At 42.0% G+C, this 22,754-nt stretch overlaps 1 long non-coding RNA gene across 1 annotated transcript; it reads right to left on the minus strand.

The window, feature by feature from the left end:
* Positions 1 to 3,395: 3,395 nt before the first annotated feature.
* LOC137162756 (uncharacterized) lies at positions 3,396 to 20,065 on the minus strand. The gene is made up of 3 exons (XR_010922486.1): positions 19,786 to 20,065; positions 12,688 to 12,821; positions 3,396 to 3,507 (listed from the first exon to the last, which is right to left on the minus strand). It is a non-coding gene; the product is annotated as an uncharacterized lncRNA (long non-coding RNA).
* Between the last annotated feature and the right edge of the window lie 2,689 nt (positions 20,066 to 22,754).

Below are 22,754 nucleotides of genomic sequence, written 5' to 3' on the forward strand. Positions count from 1 at the left end.
CCTACCACCTGCCTTTGTTGGAGTAGACAGGACTGCAGGAAGTGTTAGCTGCATCTGTATTAACTTTGCACAGGCATCTTAACCAAACTTATTTCTGCTGTAAAGAGGTGATTCAAGAAACCTCCTGAAGGGCTCATTTCTCTAGGACTAGCCCCTAATGCAGAGCATAGGGCACTTTCTTGCCAAAGGTAGCTGTTTAATGATCTTGAGACACCAATATATATCCATCATTGATAATTCAATATCACAAGGATGGGTGCATTAGAAATATTAAGATAATAGATATGCATGTAAAACTGAATGGAGAATCTTTCTATTTATATTTTAAACCAGCCTTTAGAATTTTATATATTAGAGAGAGAAGGTGGGTGAGTTAATATCATTTATTGGACCAACATCTGTTGATGAGAGAGACAGGCTTTTGAGCTTACACAGAGCTCCTCTTCAGCTCTGTGCAAGCTTGAAAGTTTGTCTCTCTCACCAACAGAAGATGGTCCAATAAATGATATTACCTCACCCACCTAGTCTTTCTTATATCCTAGGGACCAACACGGCTACAACAGCACTGCATGTACAAGAGATATCATTCTCTATTAAAGTCTATAGGACATAACAGAGGGATAGATAGTTTTAATTAATATGCTGTTTATTAGGAAGGAATGCAATACTTGTGAAGGTCTAGATACAGCATGATAGTAGCAGTATCCAATCAGGTCATTGGCATTATCACTATGTCCCTGTTTGTGACATGCAACAATGATGGAGATGAGAGCTAGAGATACCATTCCACATCAATCATAATACAGCCCCTGAGCTTTGGAGGGAGGGGGGTTTGATGCACTAGAGCTTCTGTTTTTCTAGCCTGCCTGGTTCTAGAATTCCATGTAGTCAAATAAATGGAGCCTGATGAGCAGGGTGGACAAAGGTGGACGTGACACTGCCCAACGGGGTGATGAGAAGAGAGAGTGAATGAGGATTATTATTTATCGTGTTTATAGTGCCCAGTGTGCACAAGGCACTTTGCAGACACGCAGAAAGACACAGCTCCTACCCCATTCTCACCCCTGGAGCAGCTCAGGACACAAAGAGATGTGGGGCCAGATTCTCTTTGCACTCACGCAAGTGTAACAATATATAGCCTTCAACGTCATTGTCTCTAATCTCCTCCGGACTTCAATGGAATTACTCCCTATTTACACTGGTGAGTGTGAGACAATTACGAGGACCATCAGCTTTTCTGAGCATTGGCCAGGTGAGCCAAGTGACTGTGGGAAGTGGAAAAGTAAGGAGGAGACCGTGATGAGTTAGAGAAGCAGAAGTTTTACTGTTTTCAGGAGAGCATATGGAATATACCCAAGCTCAAGAATTTCATTACAGACAGGAAGCCATGTTGTATTATTTGTTTTCATATCCTCTATCTGTCCTACTACCGTACCTCCACCCATTCCATCACTTACATACAAGGATTTCAGTGGTATGTCTGCTTCTTCCCTCATCAATGAAATGAATAAAAATCCCAGGTTGTGTCATTATTAGTGTGTGTGAGGTGAGCCAAGCTGCTTTGAAAGTCCTCTTGTTGGGTATTTATGTAGCATGCCATCCATTACAGAAGTATTTTGCTGTGGCAGACAGAAAGTGACATTTATGGCTCTATCATGAGAATGAATTTCACCATCCATTAAAATGATGTACAGGTAAATACTCCATTCATTTTTAATCTATGAGCTTTGGTTCTTTCTCTGCTCTGGTAGATGGGTCCATCAAGACATTCACTATTAGCAAAACTATTTAACAGGAAGTAAGAGCTGCTGAATAACTTTGCAGGCCTGTAATTAGAGACTGCCGCACAAATGGGGAATATGGGAATTAAAGTCATAGCCTCACAGGATTCCCCTCTTATGAATTTACATGTGCTGAGTAGCCATAGTCTGTCTACAAAGCTCTACTGTTGGAAAAGGCGCATCTCCCTCAGACACAATGAAATACCTCACCAGACTAGGTCATCTGCTGGGATTGAGCTCAAGGCATCTGGATCTAAAAGCCTGAGCTACTCCCTCTTGATAAAGGACCAACATACAGGCAAGTTGTTAGTTTGTTGGCAGTAATGAATTCATAAAACAGTTTCTGTGAGTCAGCCACCAGAGAAGGACAGAGAGCCACACGTTGTTAGCTATTGGACATGTTGTTCTTCAGTTGCTAGTCTGAATTTTGGGTAGAGGTATTGTGTGTTTTTAAACAGTTGCAACATTCCACCCCAGCAGTAGCTGCATTTCAGTCGTGGGTTCCTGAACATTTTATGTAAAGTGCTTTGGAATTCTCTGAGGTGAAGGACACATATAATGTAAGTTACTTTTATTATTACTGTAAGAGATTTACTATGTAGAATGAAAACACAATCTATAACCACATTTCTTAGAAACTCAAGTAAGGTTGTTCATCTGCTATAATTATAGAAACTAAGTTAATAACAATTAAGATTAAGTGACACATATACTACTATGCAATTAAGGTAAGTTTAGTATTATTGTTATTGTGTATTAAATAAAAGCCAACTGGATTATTTATCAAGTTGTTAAAGTGATTCAGTTGGCTGTACACTTCCGTTTTAATCAGTACTGGGCCAATGCACGCAACACGATGTTACAGGATAATGTACTGATGGAGGGGTCCCTCTTTCGAATGCAACATAAAACCAGAGCCCTGCTCATGACACTTTGCAAAAGTAGAGTTGTTAGCCCAGCATGGATCAAAAATGAAGAAAATATTTATATAACAACCTGTAAAAGCAAAGATGACACATTTTCCACAGTCCTATTTTTTCTCACTTGAGATCATGATTTGTTGAATGTGGTCTGCTCCAGATCAGTACAGCATCCTGTAACATCATGTTGCATGCATTGGTCCTATGCTGATTCGAACGGAAGTGTACAGCCAACTGTGTCACTTTAACAACTCGATAAATAATCCAGCTGGCTTTTATTTAATATACAGTAACAATGACACTAAACATTGTGTTTTCCTCAACTCCAAATGGAGAGCTTGGAAGTTGGGAAAGAAAAACTCTTATGAAGGAAAGACCCTCCTTTTCATGTAATATTCCTAGAAATATTTAAAAGGGAAAAAATTAATGAGGCAGAATTTATTTCTAAGTAAGAGGTTTTCTAAAAGGCATCAGCAGTTTTGGAGTCCCCATAAATATGTTTTTCATCATCAGCTGGCATTTAATTAACACCCAATAGCTGTCTGACAGAATCTAAATGGAATCTTTATTTGAGACACAATTTAAAAAGTGTGACTGAAATATATTAGGAGTGGTTCTCATGGCCTGGGTCATCAGTCACTTCTCTTCTACCATCATGAAGGGCTCCCATCTATTCTGTGTGTGCCTCATCTGAGTTTGGGCAACTTCAGACACTAACACCCACCTTCACAGTGGATCTGGTTAATTCATGGTCTTCTGTCTTTCAGTTACATCCACTTCCCTCAGGTAGGGAAAACACAGAGAATCTGTTAATCATGGTTAAAACAAGGGATCAGAGAGAAAGTAGATGAAAATGTCCATTTTCATAAAACAGCCGTGGGATCAATCACTAAAAACATTCAGCAGTTGTTACATTATGTGTATGAAATATCCTTGGAACAATCCTCAGCCTCCATGCCAATTTCTGTCTACATTCTCTTTGACATATACGCCTCTTGCTAGTTTTTATCAGCTCAGCTATTCCTTTGATCCACTGAGCGCCAGTGACCATTGACAATTATTTGTATTAAAAGCCACTCCGTGGAAAACATTCCCTTCTAGAACCAGTCCTGCTGATGTAGCATGTCTTGGTCTTTTGGGCTAGGATCAAAGGCATGATGTTTCTTTTGTTGAAGTCAATGGGAGGTTTGCTATCGGTTTTAAGAGGCGCAGGGATCAGTCTGTAGTAATTGTTAGACTCTCTCTTTGTGGGACTAAGTCCTGCATTTGCAGGGAACAGGGCTTGATGCTGTAACAGGCCTTGTAACCACGATGAAACTACTGTCTAGCATCTGTATTCCCCACTTCTGTTTTATTCACTCGACTTGGGGCAAAGCCAATTCCCTCTTCTCTGGCTCTGGAGGATCCTGTCTGCAGCGTGGCCCCACTGTATGGGGGTGTGGGAGGTAAGATTTGGGGCACCCATGCAGGCAGTCCTGGTCCTGTGCACAATTTAGGAGCTCCTTTTGCAATGGATTTCGGGGACGGGGATGAGATGGAAGGAGTCAGGGGGGGGGGGGGGGGGAAGTTTGCAGATCTGCATAGCATGGATCTTTTGGCCCACAAGTGCTGCACCAGCAATAGTGGTTGCTCAAACCATCCATTGCTGCCTCTCTGTGGCATTTTGGGCAGGGATATTCATCCTGCAGTGCCAGAGGACTCTTGCAACTCAAGACTTGATGCATGTGTGTGTATGTGTCTTTGCATGTGTTAGTGTGTGTGTGTACTGGGATGGGGTGAGGAAGGATTTGGCCCTTTCCTCATAGGAAGAATTGACATTGAAGCAAACTTTAATTTCTTTCTGGCCTCTTGCTGCCTGTTGCCACGTTTGGCAACTCTGACTCTCCAGTTCTGATGCCGTTGAGCCTTCCCACAAAGGCAAGTTGTGATACCAGCAGCTGAGGAGGGCCCACTCTTCAGATGGGGAGGCAGCAGTAGCAGGAGTGGATGCACACCCAAGGAATAAACATTTTATTTTCATGCAGAGGTTAGCAGTGTGGCAAGAAAAAGAGAACAGAAACGCCAACAAACTCAAGCACGATGGTCTCTAAATAAAATGTTTTTCAAAGCTTTCCCCTAGGCTGTGGCAGTTCTTCAATAAAAGGTACCGAAGTAATGTTGATGAACTGAGGAGACCCTTTCCTTTAGAAACAGTGGATTTGATTCCTCACATTGCTGCAGCAGTGTCACTTGGGTGTAGCCATGCTCAAAGCAATAGACTTACACCAGTGTAAAAACTGGTACGAGTCAAAAGAGAATCAGTCCCAGCCTCTTTCAAACCCCATTTGTTTCAGCTATGTTATCCCTGATGGAAGAACATCATTCTGACAATAGTTTAAGATGTTAGAATAACAGATGTGACTTGCTGGAAAAATTGTACCCCTTCCCCAAGATGAGCTGTAGAGAAGATGCTAGATGATGTGGTCATTCAGGTTACAGACCCAGGAATGGGGATGGGGAGAAAGAGAGTAAGACAACACATATAGTTTGAAACGTAAGACTAGACAAAAGGAGCTGCAGTGGGATAATGGGATACTATTCCTACGAAAATAGGCAGGAACCTGTTATGCAAGAGCTGACAGACATGAAATCTCTATGCCTCACGTAGTGGGATAAATCTGTTGTTTCCAACACTATCCACTTCATTTCTCCTGACCCACATTTAATACTTTGATTGGAATTAAACTAGCTTTTGAGAAGTACTAAGAATGCATACGGAAATCCTATTTTTGTTTGTTTCTTTGTTTTTGTGCAGTTTGTCAAAAAATCTTCCAGTGCTATGCAAAAATGGAAGTGGAAACCGAGACACAGAGAGGTGTGACATGATTTACCCAAGGTCAGGCAGCAAGTCCCCAGGAGAGCTGGAAATGGAAATCAATGCCGTCTGACTCCTAACCACACTATTCCCATTCCTGATCGTGCAAGGAAAGCTATAGTTCAGACAAAGTAAGAACTCTGTCCATTGATGCCCAAACTCTGCCCAAACAGAATTTAGGTTTAAAGAAGTGCAGATAACTTTTCATTGCTGTTATTTCTCATTTTCACAGCAAACACTGTATTTTCTGGTTGTGCTGGAGACCAGAAACTCAAAAGCGATGAGAGAGACTTCTCTTGAGATATTTCTGGATCAACAGGAGGCAATGGAAGAAATCCTGTCTGTTGAGTCTTCCAGCTTGATTATGCAAGCCCATACATGGAGGAGCATCTGAAAGCTTCTGGAAGCTTTTCCATATTGAACTTTTGGCTGTTTGTCCACCAGCAATTTGCTCTGCACAAAAGCATGCCACAGAGGGAATTCTTATAAAAAACCCTTCTGGGTGAAAGAAATGCTCAGCTATGATATCTGACTGACCTCATCACTGGGAGAGGCAGACATAGGAAGATCTGCAGAGCTGGATGGTAGCTGAGATTTTTCCAAACAGCTTTGCTCAGCCCATTGTTTCAGCCACAAATAGATAGGTCCAAACATCCCAAGCTACACTGGGAACATTTATGCTACACCCTTTTTTTTTTTCCTGCCTTGGGTTAACTGATTGCCAATGAATGTGCATGGTAGACAACACATTGGAAAAAGACAGCAAGGTGCAAGGTAGTCAACACATTGGAAAAAGACAGCCTAGGGTAAAGGACAATTGTTTCTATCTTGTGGACAAGGGCTTTGTCAAATAGCCATTTCTCTCTGTGAAGCAGAAGGCGTCACACAAATCCTTGCATGTGATGGCTGCAAATTAAGGAGCAGGTAGGATCATATGGAAGACAATTACTGCAGGGTGTGACAAAGCAGTCATGTTTATATTCCATATTTGAAGCAAACAATTGGAGAAGAATCTTTTTGTATTTGGGGCAGTGAATGAATTACTAGCCCAACAGCTTTGGGAATGAAAATGCAGAGGTAATATAACGAATCGAAGTTCTACAGATAACAACCAGCTACTGTGTGTCATACACCCACACCAAATTAAAGCTAGAACCTAGTTCTTCCACTTGAGAAGTAGTCTTCTACCACTTGAACTGAAAGAGATGGTCCTCAGCTGGCAGCAGGAATAGGTCCCTTATCTTCTCTGTGGGCTGGCCAGTCACAAAAAAGAATATCTGGAGTGTGAAATAACTCAGGAAGACATGACATAAATGATCCGTGAGACAGTTTGCAAAACAAATGTCAGCCTAGCTGTGGTAAGAAGCAAGACGCTGGATGCGTAGTCCCATGAGGTGGTAGCTGCCTTCAAATCCCATTGAATTCAGTGATGAATTGAGTGCTCAGCACAATGCAAGGTTGGGGGGGCACAAACAGGACGCCCCCATAGCAGGGAATAGTGCCATGGTCCGTGTGAGATTTGTATGCTCCTAATCAGGGGTGAGGAAGAACAACGCCTCACAATAGTCATTAATTAATTCATATTTGTAAAGCACTTTGCAATTCTTAAATAACAGTAAATCCAAAGTGGTGTTATTATTAACAACAAAATGCTCAGGCTTTATATAAATTAATTAATTTGCTATATTTCCTTACTGAGAAATATTCTCTCATGAGGTCAACAAATAGTGGATCAAACACACATATTAATAAGACAGGGAGGGATAGGAAAATGTCTTTAGGGTTTATCAGGGAAATAATGAACAAACAAACAATCCCATATGTTCTTTTTCATTTAATTTCTGGGATCTGTCCGTGAAAAAACATTTCATATCACACCTTTTTGATGGCTGCCACAACATTGTATCAAAGAGAAAGCTCTTTCTTTATGAGAAAGTTAAAAGTTGTTTTTCTGTGAGCAGAGATAAACGAAAGACAACTTTGCTACGTGGTTCCAACACAGTCCCAGACCTTTTGAACCGTTAGGTTTTATATGTCATTAAATAATTAATTCAGTGATGCATGAAAGAAACTAATGCTGGTCTCCATAAAAGACCTCAATTAATTGCTTTCATTTCAGCAGCACATTGCGTTTTCATGATGGGATATAAGTGAGTGTGAACTTTATTTCAGAGACTGTTTGATAAATGCAGGCATCAAAGGTGAGAAATGACCTGTTAAGATAAGACTTTTGTTTGCTGAAATGTTTTTTGTATTGCACAGTCTTTGGCTCCAATTGCTGCTGACACGATCAGACACTGGAACAGATGGTAAGAGCCCTGGCTGCATGCTGCTCTGTACACTTCAGATAGTCCCCGCTCTTCATGGATTCTTGGGATAGTAAGTGACATTTCAGGATATGTCTACACCAGAGTTTTTTAACTCGAGCTAACTGATTGCCAGTTAACTAACTAGTTTGGACACCCCACAAATATTTATTCCAGGACAGAAACATTTTGGGTTTGCTGAAACCTAAGGTAAACAACAGACTACCATGTACAAATGAGTGAGCCAGCTCAAGTTAAATGGCAATCGATCAACTCTAATTAAAAACTCTAGTGTAGTCATATACTCCGTGTCTATGGAAGAAGAGCAGAACGGGTCTGTCTTGTGGAACACTGTCAGGTCAGACTATATGATGAGCTCTTTGTAGGTTATCCAGCACATACTACAGTTGGAACTAGTAAGCAGCAGCGAGTGGGTTATCAAGAATATATCCTAGGGAAATGTGAACATGCTATAAGGGAGATCCAAAAGGACGATTTGTGCTATCACAGAATCATAGGAATTTAGAGAAGGAAAAGACTGATTAGGCCACCTAGTGTGGGTGCAGGATTGTTTTCCAGTGCTTTCTCCAATTTGGTTTTAAATGTCTTCCACCACATCCCAGCACCTCTCTTGGGATTATTCCACAGTCTAATAGGATATAGTTCCTGACTATCAATGTAAAGCTCCTTTTGCTTTATTTAATCCCCTTGCTCTGATTTACACTTTATTGTATCACTCTGAACACCTCCTCTTCTCACCTTGGCGTTCACCAGGGCTCATGGAATCTTGTAGGATCAGCTGAACATGGTTATGCTCCACAGGGCCATTTTCAGAATATCTCTTTGGTGAGTGATGGAAGGAGTCCTCCTATTGTTATACACACCAGCAGTGGAATGTCCTCCAAGTTATGCCTCTGGCCAGACTGCTCCTGCTAGGAGGGGGTGTTTTTAATCCCAGATTTAATGGGGGATGAAACTGTGTCACTTCCATTTCCAGTTGTGCGATTTGTGGGCGAGTGGCGAAGCTCTTGCCTTGTCCCACGGTGGGGTTGTTTGCCTCTGTCCAATCCTTACTTTCTTGTAACACTGTTCTGACAGTGGCCAGAGTATCCCCAACTTAATTTGCAATGTAGATATTCAGGGATACAGACATCTGGGATAGTATACAGAATGAGATAAGTTGGATCAATCCTGAATGGAAAGATTCTGGATGGTCATACCACCCTGATGCCTTTCCTGAAGGACCCTATATCCCAGCACAAAGGGAATTGCAGGATTTGTAATAAAGGCACAACAATCCAATCTTGTGGCTCCAATTATCACTAGGGTGATAACAGGTTGGCTTAAACTGAGAGGTTTAAGAACAATTAGGGATATAGGCTCCAGCTGGGGCCATTTTAACCAGATTGGAAATTCATTATTTAAAAGGTTAAAAAATGGACAAATCTGGTGCCATCTGTTCAGGAGGAGGTGATAAGATTCCTGCCAGCCCCTCATGTTCACCCCTCTCTGCTGGGTTCACGTGGGCATCCATTGTCACTTAATTACATGCTGTCACATTCACTGCTGTTGTCTTTCAACTGGCACCTGAAGGCTGGTGATTGGCTGTAGAAGAGGGCTCCTCTCTCATTAGCAGATGGGATGGCCTCAGCCAGCAGGCGATAAATGGCAGTGTGTGCTGAATGGATGCTCTTTGCCCTTTTTCAGGCAGCCCCCCTCCCGGAGGCTCTTACATTGCTTGCTGGCTGGGAAATGGAAACTTTCACTACAGGGAAGGTATTTAAAAATTTAAAAAAAACCCCAAATCAAGCAGCCTCCCCAGTCCTGCAGAGAAGTAATGTGTGACAGTACCAGGGACGTCTGCCATGGCTGTATCGATACTGCTGGGAGTCTGAACCTGCAAGCTCTCTGTACATGAATGACTCCTGCACATGGAGGGCTGGCAGGATTGAGCTCTGTATCTGCAAATGGGGCATGACCACGTATTTGAGGCCCCTACACTTTTCCTCATCAGATACCAGCAAATCCCCTTTTCCAGCAGACTGTCGGGCCCTCTGTCTTTTCACACAATCCAGGTCTCCTGGGTAGGAGGAGGGGGCAGAACAGAACAGGGAAAGGGGAAGCCCTTCTGATCTCTTATTCTCTCTGGTTTCTTTCAGGGAGCCAGGCCCCTCATAATCTAGTTCATGAGGGCACTCCAGTGGCTTCAAAGGGTGATCAGCAGGGACACTACTTTTAATTTAAGATTTCCAGATGGGAGGCATCTGGCTTCTGTTACAGACAGAAACTGGAAGTGAAGTCACAGGTGTCCAAAGATCAGAATTTCAGAGTCAGAGTTTGCTGCGTGGCTTATTAAATAAGAGGGAAGCTATGTTTTGCAGTGTGAGGATGAACCTGGTATCTACTGTTTTTACATTGCTAAATGCTGTAGTGGAAGTTATCAGATAAGGAATGGACTTTATCAAAGTTTGTGAATCTGATTCTTGTAAGCAAAGTATCTTGGGAAAAACCTCTCAAAAACAGAATTATTAACCAGGAAGTTAAACTGCGTCATTGCTAACTACCAAAAAATAGATTGCATTCAGCTCACAAATAAAATGTATTAAGCAAATCATGGGATTTATTTGTTGTCGTAGCAGTAAGTGTGATTAAAAATGAGATGTTATATAATCCAAATAAGAAAGTAGCTTATAGGGAATAAGTATAGTACATTATATTTAGAATGCTTTATATTAATGTTGATTTGTATAACTCAAAAACTGTACTATAGTTAGGTGCTGTAACCTTTGCATGACTCTTGCTCTGTGTACTGCAGAAAAATACAAGGCTTGAGAAATAACCCAACCTGCCAGTCGTTAGGTATTCTGCTCTGCTTTGCTACTACAGATCTTCTGTCTTGCAGATAAGTATGGAGCCAGATGAGATAAAGTCTGTAAGGTTTAGTGTTAGCCAATATCATATAAAATATTATATATAATATCATGTATACTTTTACAGAACTGTAAATTCTATTCATGTTAAGTGCATACAAATTGCTTTTTACTTCGGTAAAGCTGTTTAACCAAAGGGAGGTGTGCAGTATTACAGTCTCAGTACAAGGTAGATAGACATTCCATAGAAAAAGGATAAGACAAATAATTTTGTTGATGCTTAGCTAACATATCCTCTGTACCAAGCTATAGCTGATGCAGGATGTCTCTAAAATTTTGCTGACTTTTGAAACGCGATGGTCGAAATAAAATAAACTAGTTACAATCTGCATCCTGTTTACTGCAGGGTCTGTGCAAGCCTAGCAAAAAATTTCCAGAAACACGTCAGAGAAGATAGATAAGAATAGTTAGGTTTAAAGTAATGCAACAAAATGGTGAAACCCTCATCTGTTGTGAACAACCCTAGTATATAGAGAGGTAAAGTGAAGCTCAGATTGTAAATAGTTGACCAGCTGCACCATTGCCTCCAGATAGGTTGATAATAATGGGCTTTCTATATTATGCTGTCTTAATCTTTGGCTAATAATGTAATTCATAAAGTTGATTGAGCATAGCTATATGACATCTCTTTTTATTGAATTAAATTGAACCTGTAACATTTGATAGGCAACAGGCAGAGGACATTAGTGTCTTCTCTAGCATAGGTCTTCCTACACACAGCACAATGGTACATGGCAATGTTAGATCAGGGACAACAAAAATAGAACTGAGTTGAGAAGCTCCTGAGTTGTCAAACTCCCCAGTTGACTTTCACGTGCCACATCCTCAGTGTATGATGCCAATGTATAAAAGACAAATTATCCCGCCAGTGTAAGTGCAGAAGAGGTGATATTTAATGGGCTCTTAACTGTATGTATGACTGAGCTTCGCCTTACTCATGGCTGTGGAAACCAATAGGGAATGGACTCTTCATATAGCTAGTGTCACTCAGCTCTGGTCTACATGTGGGCAAATAGGAATGAGTTTTATTAATGTCTTCCTTGGCGTTATCTGCTGTCCCCTCAGCAGTGCATTTAGACTCCACACAGTGGAATAACTAATGCCATGTTTGGAATTATAATTCATTACTGAACAACAGATTGTATGAGCTATTTCAACCAGTATGAGCCCTTGGACATCTTAAATGTTTTTTATTCCAAAAGCCTGTTAAACTGAGTTCAGTAAATAATTCTGCAGCATGTTTGCAAATGGCTTGATTACAAAGAGGAGTCAGGAATTAGAGGCTGCCTGTTTATTAGCAGAGGCAAATAAATAAATAAATACGCATCTGACCCAACTGCTCTTAGCTGCAAGGGATCAGAGTCAGTACATTAGAAGTGAAATTTTAGTTCCATTGAAGTCAATTGCAAAACTCCTGTTGACTTCATAGGGGCCAGGATTTCACACAAGCAGTCTGTTGCTCAGAAGGCTGCACTGCAGAGATATTAAATGGGCCAGCGCACACCTGCTCTGGCTTGTCTATTTGAATTGTTAGTTCTTTGGGGAAACCTCCGTGTTCCATTTCTATCCCTCATGGTTGTGGAGAAAAGCTTTTGACAGTGATCCAAGAGCACGCTAAAAGACTCAGCAACCAGACGACAAATAAAATAAGCTCAAAATGTATTTTCTTTATGAAAATCTCATGAATTATAAAACAGTCTCATGATTTTTTATGGCCCATCTCATGACTTTTGAACTCCTGACTATGTAGAGTGGTTGCTTCTTTAGCTCCAATATTTTTGCAGTACAATGCTCTTTCTTTAGGTCCAGCTTCTGTACTACATGCCATACAAGAGAGGCAGATCTATAGATTTAGTTTTACAACCCTGGTAGTTGCCACATACTTGTTTTACTTACCGGGAAGTTATATAACATTAGGAAGCAATGTAGATGTCATGCCTGCCAGAAAGATGATTGCTGTTTCTGTGCAAATTCCTTTCACACTATAAATATAGATCTTTCCCCATAATTGCAGCACAGTCTTGATCTGCCTGTGGTGATTTAAAAAAAAAAAAAAGCAGTTTAATTTAATTAGAGTCCATTTGAAAACCTTCATCCTTGTAGCATGAAAGAATCTGATATACAGAAATACCCTTTACACCTATAGATATCATTTCAGGGTACTTATCTTGGGGGGTAATAATAACGTGTGTAATCCAGACCTGGGCTGGAACTGATATACGATATATACAACATGGTTAATAATTTATAAATTGATGTAGGAATATTACCACTTACTCAGCTCCCAGTCATCCATGAAAGTATGCTACAGACAGTACTAGAGTAACATTCACCCTGGTGGAGTTCACAGCTGTTTTAGGCTATCCACTCTTAACAGGAGTCGCTGTTAGTGTAACACTGGAAAATATGTGTTGTTGTAGCTGTGCTGGTCTCAGAGTATTAGAGGGACAAGTTGGGTGAGGTAATATCTTTTATTGGACCAACTTCTGTTGGTGAAAGACAAGCTTTTGAGTGACACAGTGCTGTGACACAAAGAAGAGCTCTAAGCTCAAAAACTTATCTCTTTCACCAACAGAAGTTGGTCCAATAAAAGATATTACCTCATCTACCTTGCTTCTAGAAAATGTGTGTCACATTTCCCTCTGACGGCTGGTTCACCAGTGGGTAACTGCCTACTACTGCTACCGGGAGCAGTATGCTGTTGTGCAGAAGGTCCTGGGTTCAATGGAAGATTATTATATAAACATTAGTCTAGATTCTTATTAAAATAGAGTAAAAATGTATAAATAGATAGCAATGCCTCAAAACTCTCTGGTAGAGCTGGTCAAAAATGCCAATTTCTTTTGGCGGTGAATTTTGAAAAAAATAAATCTTAAAAAAAATTCTATAAAAAGTTTTCTTTAAAAAAAATTGGAAAACTGAAACAACAACAAAAAAAGTTTTTCAAAAACTGAACATTTATCAATTTCATTAAACACTTTTGGATTTCAATAACAGTTTTCAATGTTAGAAAACTGAATGCCATACTGTTCTAAAGTACGTTTTTCAGTTTTTGTTTTTCCGTGAAAAATTATAAAATTTCAAAGGAAGCGAATTTTTTCCATGAAAAATTGCATTTCCTTTGAAAAGCCATTTCGCACTGACAAAAAAATTCCCACCAGCTCTACTCTACACTGATACTACAGGGCTGTGGGCCATTTGTTTTGAATAGTTTCATAGAGCTTGAGGCCAGAAGAGATCATTCTGACCTTCTGGATATCACAGCTCATTAAATTTTTACCCAGATTCCCCTATAAGGAGCTCAATAACTTGTGTTAGACTAAAGCATGTCAGTGCTCAGAAGACTAAATTGTTGTGTGCCACAGGAAGAGAGTACTAGAATCCTTTTATTTTTAATAATGGAAAGCTATACAAAAATGCTCCTTTACTGTGATTACAGAACTAAACCTGCTTTTGTGTGATACAGGAGCTAAAGCTAAAGAAAACTGCTCTTATGTGTCTGAGATTGTGTATATATACAGGAATTACAGCAATAGGAACCTGCTCATCTTTGTGGGAGAGAGATACAGGAGAAACAGTGTGTGTGTGTGTGTGAGAGAGAGAGAGATATGTGCAGGAGCTAATTAATGATATAGAAACCTGCTCCTGTGTGTGATAAGAGAGGTCTGAAGGCATACTCTGTCCAGAGATAGGTGAAACAGTCATTGTTCTCTTTCCTTTCAGTCTGTAGATCATATGAATTAAATCTAAGGTATTTTTCCTCCTTAGGATATTTTCTCATGTGGCATCAGGAATTATTCATTTCTCATATCCATTTACAGTTTAATTTTGGTCTGGTGGGTGGGAGCATTAGCAGAAGATAATGTTTCACCTATAGCAGAATAATTTAAAGGGACACTGCAGGTATCCAGTTTAAAGCACAATGTTGCAAACACTTACTATCCTTTGAAGTGAAAGGGACCAGTTGCAGTAGGTTGAAATTCAGCCCTTGCAGAGTGTTTGTACAAGGCCTACAAACCATGCAACTCCCCATTAAACCTTCAAAGTTGTGCTTAAATGGGACCTAAATGGAGCATTATGCTGGCCCTCTGCACAGGGGGAATTCCATGCACGAAGAACAATCTTTCCCCAAACAGTCATGCTGTGACCCAAAGACTTCTTGGTGCAAATGGGCAGAGGGCACAGAGGTGCAAAGGGTGACAGGGATCTGCTGGGTCTGGTTCCTACATAGTAGTTCATCAAAGGGTGTCATGTAAGGTCTCTGCCAAAAACCTGTATCACGCTGACTATCATAATTATTGTGAAATGTATGCACAGCTAATATGTAAGGAGTTATGCGTATATTCTGAAAATTATGTTGTTAAGGTTAGTGAGTTAGGGCTGGTCACCAAAAAGTGATAAACAATTTGTTTTCAGGCAGGAGATGCTTCTCTACCTGTTTGGCTATATGTGAATTGCATATTGGATACTTCATACACGAATGCCTATTTACTGTCTGCACAAAATGCTAATCAAGAGATTGCAAAATCTCCAGAGGAGATTCTCTACAAGGCAAAAACAAGCCGCAGAAGGTACCTGTTTAGAAGTAAGACTGTGGATTGTTGGAACTATATCTGGGGGGTACAAAGGTACACCTTCACAAAGGTATCCTTCGCAAAGGTATCCTTCACTTAGGGTACAGCTGTCAGCATGTTTGTCTTATGAATGGAAGGTCACAGCCAAGTTTGGAGAGAGACTTTGGGAAAGCTAAACTTCATTAGACAGGAAAGTGCCTTGTTAGTTGTTTAGGCTCTAGAAAGGATGTTATTTTATTTTATTTAACCATTTTTCTTTCCATTAATTCTATTTGCTTCTTCTCAAATCGCTATTCCTTGTTAAATGAACTAACACATGTTTTCATTATAGAAGTATCTAAGTGCTGTGAGCTGAGCAGAGCTGTGATCCTGAGGCGTAGCTGGTAAGCTGAGATCTACAGTTCCTTTGGGAGTAGCAGATCTATAATTTCTGAGTGTATCCAGTGGAACAGGGGCTGGACACTCCAGGGGGATGCTCGAAGGTCTTGGGGGTTGGAGTGTGCCTGTTGCTTATTTGTGGAGGGACAGCAGAGCCTGTGTAGGCTGAGAGGGTTGTGGTTGTGTTTCCTGTGACTGGTGCAGTCAAGGAGCTGACTCTTGGCAGGCACAGACAAGGCTCCCTCACACTAAGGGCAGGTGCTAGCAAGCTGCCTCACAACTCTGGGTACCTCCTGGGTGTACCACACATGCCACCCAGCCCCCTCTGTGTGTTAGTGAATAAAAAGGAGTGCAGGCATGGTTGAACTGAACAGCTGTATTGTGTCTAGACAAAGTTTCACAAAAGATATTTTTCCATTACTCAGCCATCTCTTAAAAATACCTGTCAATGTGGGGTGGAACTGGGCAGAGAGAAATGTAAGATGGATGTTTATTAATAATGATAATAATAATAATTATTAGTAATCATTATTTATATTGCAGTAGTGTCTAGAGGAATCTGTCAGGGATTCCATCGTACTTGATGCTGTATGCATATAATAAAGAGACTTTCTGCCCAATTCCCTCAACTGCAAGGTGTTGCCAGTACCCATTAATTGCCACCAACTTAATCTCCCAAAAGAAACTTAGTCTCCCAAAGAAAGCAGTGGAAGCCCAATTGCTTGTAGCATTTACGGCTGGATGGGGCAATCCCCTGGGAAATACAATGGGTGGGGAACAATCCTACCCTAGGACCCTGATGGGGGAAAAGGACTGGATGCTGGGATCTGGCAGGTTTTTTTTCCACCTCTAATTTCGATGATTCAGATTCTCTCCTGAAGAGATTATTTCAGTGGAGGTTCAGAATAACTCATGTGAGGATGGGTTATGAACTACTTCTTTTACTGTGATGACCCAGGGGCTCTAATCACCATCAGAGCTTCAATGGGCTGAGGGCAGTACAAACACACAGGAAGGCACGGTCCCTGCCTGACAAGCAGCTGTACACAGTGACCTGGCAATAAGAAAAACAGGCCAGTTACCCTGTCTGGGCTTTTACCCTCCAGGAACTCAGATAATAGAGACATCCAGCTGCCAGCATGAGAACTCTTTCCAAGAACATAGACTGAAAACATGACTTATCCCTCCCCAGCCCCCTGTCAAGCTAAATCTACATAAACCTGCATTTGTCTTTGACGATAGTCCAGTTTTCTCTCTCTATTTATCTACCTGTCGGCTCCTTTTACAATCTCTCTCAGGACAGACACAGAGTGGGAGATAGAACCAGATGCTGAGGCATGCACTGAATATCAACTAGTCTGGCGGGGTATGTGAGTATCCTCATGCGGTGGAAAGGTCTTTTTGTAAACATGCCTTGTGAGGAAAGGGCTGATCCATGCTGATATTTTCAATATTAATAATCTTCCAGCTGCCTCTGTCCATTCTCTGGCTCCCTATTTACTCATCCTTCATGGTACGCAGAGAGGCAGAGTTTAAAACAACAATCCAGTGGAAGGAAAGGGAGATTGATTAAGGCAGGAATCTATATGGAGAATAAAGCACATAGCTATGGCCAGAAATGCACCAAATGTATATACAAATAATATTCATTGTGTACAGTCATATTCAGTACATGGCACATACTATGCCAGGTGTGTGTGTGTACATATGTGTATTTATACCCATTTTTCTGTCCCCTCCTCACTAACTTAGATATTTTTTTTCATCCAAAGATCCCAAAAGACACAGCAAACTTTAAAAAAAAAAAAAAAAAAAAAAAAAGCTGATTACAAACTATGTATGCCAGAAAAACATCACCTGCCTCTTAAAATGCTGCCAGCTCTGGGTGGAAGGCAGCTGACCTTAAACAGCACACAGTCAGACTACACAACAGTTCAAAGGAGACAGTGAGACATGCCACATCCATCTGAAGCTGCATGGGTATTTTAAAGGGGGTGGAATGAATGTAACCAGAATTTAGCCAAGGCATCAAAGTTAACATCCATATTCCTGCAAATAGTGCTGTGGACTCTCTAATGGAGACAAATTGTTAAGACCTTGGTTTTATGATCCATGTGCAGAAGTACACTTTCAGCAGCACAGCTTCCCCTAAAAGCACACCGGGGGGCCGTTTCAGGGCTAATTCAGGAAAGAGTCTGCTTGCTGAGTCACTAGTACCTAGATTTTCTTGAGCCAGCATGACCACACTCACAGAACAAAACCAAAACCTAAAAGGTGCCCAGCGGCATGACTGTGAGCTGTTTATCCACGCAACGTATCAGATACGTACACATCCTTACTTGGTCTGTTTTTCTCTCTCTCTCATACTCACACACACATCAGATATCGCCCATATCCCCTTTATTTAATTTATTATTTTACTAAATTTTATTAATGTATTATGTCATTGATTTTGTGAAAAATTCCATATTTTTATTTTGCCATTTTCATGCCTCTGATATTTCACATTTTTGTGAAACTTTATGGGAATTTGGAGGCAAAACATGACATGTTGCACATGTTCCTGCTGTGAAGCAAATATTGCTAGAAAACGGGTCCATTTTTATTTGATGATGAAGAAATGTCACAAAAATTTGACTAATCTTGAATTTGCAACATTTCAGCCATGTCAAAAGTTGTTGCAAATGTTTTGCCCTCATCTGTGTTTTCTGTGGCATTTAAGGGCTTTCTGGCCCCAAACATCACAGAGAAACTGTCGAGAGGAATCAGAATCGGGGAAACTCGCTCTTTATGAAACCGAATCTTTCCTCAGACGACACACATTCAGACTGACAAGAAATCAGTCTTCTTAACTTTGTATCCCCCAGGACTGTACCATCTGTTATTTGGGTTAACATACTCATTTTTCCGGCTGCTTTTTAGTGGCCATATCTCACAATGTAACATTAATTCCAATGAGTACTTTAGGCCCACCCAAATGTCTGTTTTATCACCTAATCCCTAACATGTGTAAAGCACAGTGGTTTTACCAATTGCCGGAATATTACATCCAGAGGTAGATCCAGACTTTACAACCCTTTTATACAGGGTATAATTTCATTTCCTTCCTCCCATACACAAATAAATATGAGCATTTAAATGCAATAGGAGACACATCAGGGCATTAGGGCTAAGATTCGTACTCCCAGTGCAGGAGCACAATAATCGCTGCAGAACACTTACTGAAAGATTCACACTCCCAGCCTATGAATACTGTAGGACTCAGAGACTGGAGCATCAAACGACAGGGATAATGCATCACTGCCAACATTCACATATCAGCTCCTAAAGCTCCAGTGGGTGACTCCTAAAGAGCTCAGAGGCAGGAAGTGTGACTATTAACTTAGTGCCCTAGGTAAAATTCGTCTGTGCAAGAGACAGAGCTTTCTCAGGATCAAGTCCAAGACTGTGGAATGAACTCCTGCAGGAATTAAGGACCATTCCAAACCTCATCCCCTCTGCTCCAAGTGCAAGTCACAGGTCTTTGACCTGCCATCTCTAACATACACACACAAGCAGAATGTACATTTAACCGTCCCCCTGCCAAAAACAATCCCTCTCTTCCCCCCAACTCTCCCCTTGGGAACGGGTAAGAGCATACACCACATGGGACAAACGTTAGCCATGTAGTTTAATGAGGTACTGGAAGACACTCTGGGTATGTTTACAGTGCAAAAAAAGGACCTGTGGTAGTGAGTCCCAGAGCCTGGTCAACTGACTAGGGCTCGCAGGACTCATGCTGTGGGGCTAAAAATAGCAGGGTAGATGTTCGGGATCAGGCTGGAGCACAGACTCCGAGACCCACCCCCTCACTGGGCAACAGAGCTTGAGACCGAATGTGGACACTGCTGTTTTTAGTGCTCTGGTGTGAGCATCATGAGCCAGAGTCCGTTGACCCAGGCTCTGAGATTGACTGATGCGGGTCTTTTTTGCAGTGTAGACATATACCACAGTGACGAGGATAGGAGAGGACCCGGTAGAGAGCACTGCATGATTTACTCACAAAGGTAATGGTGCGAAGACTCACTCTCCCAGTCTGAGTGACAGAAGACCTCCACCTTTCAGTTCTTTGTTACAGTTTCAGGTACCATTTAACTGCAAACCACTGTACAATAACCAGTGTATTTGTCAAGGCAACTACAGATTCTCCAAAGCGATCACCATGTCAGAGGCTGAATATAACGGAAGATCTCTCATTAGGTCACTGTAGGGCCAGTTAGGCTTTTCCAAACTTGTCTCTCCCAAGCAGTCCCTGGTTTTCTTCAGCACCCTGTCTGGGGGGGTCATCCATCAGCCGCTCATCGGTATTCACAGGACACTTTTCCTGGTTAAGCAGAGGCTGTTCATTATGACTCCCCATTGCACTTAATTTTGAAAAATCTCCTTCAGGCAGAGGGCGGAGTGAATTCCAAATTCTTCATCTCCTCCCACACCAGGCTTGGGAGATAGACCCAGCAAAGGGAGGGAGGAGGGGAATGACTCAGCCTGTCACCACCAGTTTGCCTCGTTTGCCTGAGGACGTTTAAAGTGCAGATGAGACTGTTGTCAAACATGATGAGGAATAGAAACTTGCAGAAAATGAGGGAGTTTGCTAGACACTGAATTTAGAGATTTTTCTTCATGTGAGTTTAGTGCTGGTGAAACAAGCTGGATTGACAGCCCCAGAGATCAAAATCTTATTGATCCATAGAATGCATACAGCATAGGCACCTCCACCACTCTGGGCTCTCACTGGGGTAAAAGGGGAGTTCAATCTCTTTTGTACAGTGCTTTAGATATATAAAGCACTATATAAATCAATCTATCTACAATACTTAAGCAAGGTGACATTAGGTGAAACTGGAAAGGCAACACATGTAAGATGACTATAAGTAAATTATTTATTTTAAATGTATAATTAACCCATGGAACTCAAGTTATCGCTGAAGACAAGAGTATAATAAAACAGGATTGACATGAATAATGAGAACATATACAGTTACTTCAGAAGATAAAAATGAATTAGGGGAATAAACCTTCCTGCATCAGGACACATGCCAACCAGGGTTACAAAGGAGCCTCCCCTGTGGGAAGACAGGTTCTCATAAGTGTGCATTACGGAGATACTTATACCTTCCTTGGAGTGCCTGTCACTGGTCAGTGGCAGATACAGGGTACAGGATGAGATGGGGCTCCCTGGTCTGATCTAGTAGGGCAGTTCTTATGCTCATTTATTATTATGCTCATTCAGTCCCAAGCCTCGTTGCTACAGAGTACTAACAAGGAGACAATTTAATTCTACGAGGATGGGTTGTACCGAATAGACATAGGCATGTGTTGGGGGCAGTGCAAGCGGCACTATGCTTCAGGGGTGCTCAGCAGTTCCTGGAGCCCTGACAGAACACAGATGCTGTGCTTCCCCTTTAGAAGAGTGCAGAGTGTGCTCCCTCCTCTGCCAGACAGCATGGCAGGCCCCGAGAGAAGAGCATGGGCCACAGCCTTACCTCCTTCTTACTCCTTTAGTAGTAGGCGTAGGGGTCACTTGCCCCCCTGAGGGGGGCCCAAGGGATCTGTCCCTGCGCTCAGCGGATCATAGGGCCTGAGACTGTGACTAGTCCCTGGATGGGTGACCCACACTTCTCCATAAAAAGAAAAAGAAGCTGAAGTGCAGCAGTGCCTGTCTGCATCACACTGCAGGCCTGTGGAACAGGGTCTGATGCTGCCAGATGCTGAGCAGTTCCTGGGACAGTAAGCACCCAGAGCGGGAGATGGGGGTAGCTGGCAGCTCCCAGGATCAGCTGCTTAGCACTAGTCATTCCTTAGGAAGGGGGCCTGGGAATCACTTTTGTGCTGAATGCCAACCTGCTGGTGGCGAAGACAGACGGCTCCTAATGATGGGATATAACCGGTCACCGTCTGTCTAAGATTTGGATGAGACTTTGAGCTTTGCAGCCAATTAGAGATGAAACTTCCCCAGAGGGCTCGCCTGCTGAGAATGGTGGTTCAATCTAGGGGAGGGTTGGGAGGGGAAGGCGAGTGTGGGAGCGCTCGGAAGGCAGCTGTAAAATATAGAGGGGATAAATCTTCTGTGACAAAGAGCAGAGTTCAACATTTCAAAATAAATTTACAGAGAGCAACAAGCTCCTCTCCCCTCTGCCTGAGGAGTAGCACCAACACGCTCTGTAATCATCCACTTAAAGCAACAGGGGAATGGACAAGGGCTGGGCGAGGAAAGGGGAACTGAGTCAGTCTTCAAGGGGTGGATGAGGGCATTTTTAAATGGCGACATGATGGGGGGGAAGATCCTGGAAGGAAATGTATCTATATTTCCTCAGGTTTTCTCGACCGCTCAGTCGATCCAGAGAAGTCGATCTGACGGTGGCGACTTTGCCGCCGTGAGTGTAGACATAGCCTGAAAGAGGAGTCTCTTAGCTCAGGCAGTAGTGGCTCATGGGTTGAGCTCCAGAGCTCACAGATTCAGTCCCTACTGCCAGCTGACCCTTCCAGGAGTGCAGCATTGCAACAGCAGCAAACCTAATTTGAAAATCCTTTCTGATTACAGCAAAAATAGACTCCATTTCCAGCTCACTGGGGGGAGAACACCACTGTGCCATGTAAGGCTAACAAAGCTTTGGTGTAGATCAAAGCTCCTCTTATGTCTCCTTATTCAGTAGCCATGCCTCCGGCACCCAAGTTCTGATGTCCCATTGGAGAAAAAGCTATTCACAGTCCAACGATGGAATAAAGGGGTGTTTACATTTTCACAAGGTATTAATCTTCATTTCATGGGATGTTCTCCTGAGGAGTTACTCTGGAAGGAGGCTGTGCGATCAAGGGGAGGAAGTAGGAAAACAGATTGCCGCTGTCTGCGTAAAGGTCAAAAGTGGCTGGAAATATGGCTGCTAATTAACTCCGGCATGAGCCATGGCATTAATATAGACCCGAGCCTGTTGAATTTTCCTCTCTGGCTCTGCCTTTGTATGTTAATATTGG

Source organism: Emydura macquarii, unplaced genomic scaffold (assembly GCF_026122565.2).
Source record: "Emydura macquarii macquarii isolate MOO-44397 ecotype Brisbane River unplaced genomic scaffold, CSIRO-AGI_Emac_v2 contig_312, whole genome shotgun sequence".
Taxonomy (NCBI): Eukaryota; Metazoa; Chordata; order Testudines; family Chelidae; genus Emydura; species Emydura macquarii.